This window comes from Mustelus asterias, chromosome 1 (assembly GCF_964213995.1).
Source record: "Mustelus asterias chromosome 1, sMusAst1.hap1.1, whole genome shotgun sequence".
NCBI classification, from domain to species: domain Eukaryota; kingdom Metazoa; phylum Chordata; class Chondrichthyes; order Carcharhiniformes; family Triakidae; genus Mustelus; species Mustelus asterias.
In genome coordinates this window covers 178,493,733-178,497,864 of record NC_135801.1, presented here as the reverse complement: position 1 = coordinate 178,497,864, position 4,132 = coordinate 178,493,733, and positions in this window count along the sequence as shown.

The window sequence follows — 4,132 nt, the reverse complement described above, 5'->3', positions numbered from 1 at the left end:
ACCAGGATGTTGCCCGGGATGGAACATTTAAGTTATGAAGAGAGGTTGGATAGGCTTGGGTTGTTTTCTCTGGAGCAGAGAAGACTGAGGGGTGACCTGATCAAGGTGTACAAGATTATGAGGGGCATGGACAGGATGAATAGGGAGCAGCTGTCCCCCTTAGTTGAAGTGTCAGTTACGAGGGGACACAAGTTAAAAGTGAGAGTGGGGAGGTTCAGAGGGGATTTGATGAAAAACCTTTTTACCCAGAGGGTGGTGATAGTCTGGAATGCACTGCCTGGGAGGATTGTGGAGGTGAGATGCCTCATATCCTTTGAAAAACCTGGATGAGTACTTGGCACGCCATAACATTCAAGGCTATGGGCCACGTGCAAGCAAGTGGGATTAGGTGGGCAGGTCAGGGCCTTTCATGCGTCGGTGTAGACTCAATGGGCCGAAGGGCCACTTTTGCACTGTAGTATTCTGTGATTCTGTGAATAAAAATTCTTAATTGGAAGAAGGCCAATTTTAGTGGGGGGAGAGCAGACTTGCTTCCATTAAATTGACATGAAAAATCTGCAGGAATGAAGGAATGGTAAAAGATATTTGGCATTGAATAATATACCAAGCTTTTCTGAATATGATTGTCCAAAGATGTGGAGGCTAGGTGGTTTGGCCATTTTTAATTGCCCCCGAGAGTCAGGGGTTTAGCTGAGTAAATGCGTGGGATTATGGGGATAGGGCCTGGGTGGGATAATGGTCGATGGGCCAAATGGTCACCTTCTTCAATGAAGGGATTCTATGATTCGATGATTCTATGATTTCTGCTACGATAACTTGCATTCAACACAATAAATTATCACAGGAGCAACTCTGAAGCAAGTTCTGACATCAGGGCACATAAAGAGCTGTTAGGATTAGTGGGTCTCAACTTTTTACAATTTATTTAAATGACTTGGATGAAGGCACTGAATTTAGGACTGCAACGGCTCTCTGACCCAGGTCATCCTCTGGTCGGGGGGGGGGGGGGGGGGGGGGGGGGGGTGGTGGGAGGAGGAGAGGGGGTGTGACATATCATCCCCTGGGTGGTGGTGGGCGGCGGGGTGGAGAGGGAGGGGAGGGGGTGTGACGTCTCATCCCCTGGGGGTAGGGGGGGGTGCGGGGGGGGGGGGGTGGTGTGACGTCTCATCCCCTGGGGGTAGGGGGGGGTGCGGGGGGGGGGGGGGGGGAGGGGAGGGGGTGGTGTGACGTCTCATCCCCTGGGGGTGGGAGGAGAGGGGGTGTGACATCTCATCTTCTGGTTGGGGGGGTTCCGCTGCCTGTCTGCGGCCGATCCCTCCTGGCACCATCACTGGTACACTACCAGCCACAGATTACTCTTCCCTGCAGGTGTGAGAGAGTGGGAGAGATGGCTGTGGCCCTTAACATTGACTCTGGACCCCATGAAGTCAGGCTTCAGGTTAAACATGGGCAAGGAAACCTCTTACTGGTTACCATGTACCGTCCTCCTTCAGGATGAATCAGTATTCCTCCATGTTGAACAACACTTGGAGGAAACACTGAGGGTGGCAAGGGCGCAAAGCGTACTCTGGATGGGGGATTTCAATGTCCACCATCAAGAGTGGCTCGGCAGCAGCACGACTGATCGAGCTGGTCGGGTCCTAAAGGATATAACTGCTAAACTGGGTCTGCAGCAGGTGGTGAAGGAACCAACAAGAGGAAATAACATACTTGTCCTCATCCTTATCAATCTGCCGGCTGCTGATGCATTTGTCCATTACAGTATCGGTAAGAGTGACCACCGCACAGTCCTTGTGGAGACGAAGTCCCGCCTTCACATTGAGAATAACCTCCATCGTGTCACCGCACTATCACCGTGCTAAAATGGACAGACTTCAAACAGATCTAGCAACTCAAGACCGGGCATCCAGGAGGCACTGTGGGCCATCAACAGCAATGGAACTGTACTCCAGCACAATCTGTAACCCCATGGCACGGCGTATCCCCCACTCAACCATTACCATCAAGCCAGGGGATCAACCCTGGTTCAATGGAAAGTGCAGGAGGGTATGCCAGGAGCAGCACCAGGCACACCTAAAAATGAGGCATCAACCTGGTGAAGCTGCCAAGCATGCTAAATGGTCAAAACAGCAAGTGATAGACAACGCTAAGCGATCCCACAACCAACGGATCAGATCTAAACTCTGCAGTCCTGCCACATCCAGTCAAGAATGCTGGTGGACAATTAAACAACTCACTGGAGAAGGAGGCTCCACAAATATCCCCATCCTCAATATGATGAAGGAGCCCAGCACATCAGTGCAAATGATAAGGTTGAAGTATTTGCAGCAATCTTCAGCCAGAAGTGCCAAGTGGATGATCCATCCCGGCCTCCTCCAGTGGTCCCCAGGAATGGCAAGTTCTGGAGCACAAGCCGTCAGTACTATTGCCGGAATGTTATCAGGGCCCATTGCCTTTGCAGTATCCAGTGCCTCCAACTGTTTCTTGATATCACGTGGAGTGAATCGAATTGGCTGGAGACTGGCATCTGAGATGTGCAGTCCAAAGATGTGCAGGTTAGGTTGATTGGCCAGGTTAAAAATTGCCCCTTGGAGTCCTGAGATGCATAGGTTAGAGGGATTAGCGGGTAAATATGTGGGGGTAGGGCCTGGGTGGGATTGTGGTCGGTGCAGACTCGATGGGCTGAATGGCCTCCTTCTGCACTGTAGGGTTTCTATCTTCTATCTATCATGCTGGGGACCACTAGAGGAGGCCAGGATGGATCATCCACTCGGCACTTCTGGCTGAAGATTGCTGCAAATGCTTCAACCTTATCTTTTGCACTGATGTGCTGGGCTCCTTCATCATATTGAGGATGGGGATATTTGTGGAGCCTCCTTCTCCAGTGAGTTGTTTAATTGTCCACTACCATTCATGACTGGATGTGGCAGGACTGCAGAGCTTAGATCTGATTCCTAAGTAACAATGACATTCCATTTGAGGACTGTAGAGGGCAGGGCTACCACAGCGCCAGTAACATCTCTGGTCCTTAAAACAACATTTCAGAGTAATCTCAGGAGGAAATATCTACCAAAATGCATCACCTCACATTTATCTAAATTAAACTCCATCTGCCATTCGTCAGCCCACTGGCCCAATTGATCAAGATCCTGTTGTAATCCAAGATAACCTTCTTCACTGTCCACTGTGCCACCAATCTTGGTGTCTTCTGCAAACTTACTAACCATGTCTACTAAATTCTCATCCAAATCATTAATATAATGACCCAGAACCGATCTCTGAGGCGCACCGCTCGTCACAGGCCTCCAGTTTGAAAAACAACTCTCTACAACCACACTCTGTCTTCTGTCATCAAGCCAATTTTGTATCCATTTGGCGACCTCACCCTGGATCCCGTGAGATTTAACCTTATACAACAACTTACCATACCTTGTCAAATGTGTTCCACTCTTAACTGCCTTCTGAAATGGTCAAGCAAGCCACTCAGTTCAAGGGGCAATTAGGGATAGGCAACAAATGCTGGTCCAGCCAGCGATATCCATATCCTATTAAATAATAAAAAATAAGGTTGATTTGGGTTTCCAAAAGGCATTTGATTAAGTGCCACATAAAGGGTCATGAAACAGCTTCAGAGCTCATGGTGTTGGGGATTAGCACAGATAGACGATTGGACTCCTTAACAAGAAACAGAAAGTCAGCACAAATGGGTCATTTTTAAGTTGACAAACTATAAGCAGTGGAGTGCCTCAGCGATCAATGCTGGAGCCTCAACTATTTACAATTGATATCAATGACATGGATTGCATTTTCATCACATTTGTTGATGATGGATAGGTTGTGAGGAGAATACAAAGATCTGCAAAGGGGTATCGATAGGTTATGAGTGAGCAACGCTTTGGCAGATCAAGGGACAATGTGGGAAAAAGAGAGGTTGGCAGGAAGAACAGGAAAATAGAGTATAATTGAAATTGAGAAAGACTACAGAGATCTACAGTACGAGGCTTGTACATTATTTGATTTGATTTATTATTGTCACGTATTAGTATACAGTGAAAAGTATTGTTTCTTGCGCGCTGTACAGACAAAACATACCGTTCATAGAGAAGGAAACGAGAGAGTGCAGAATGTGGTG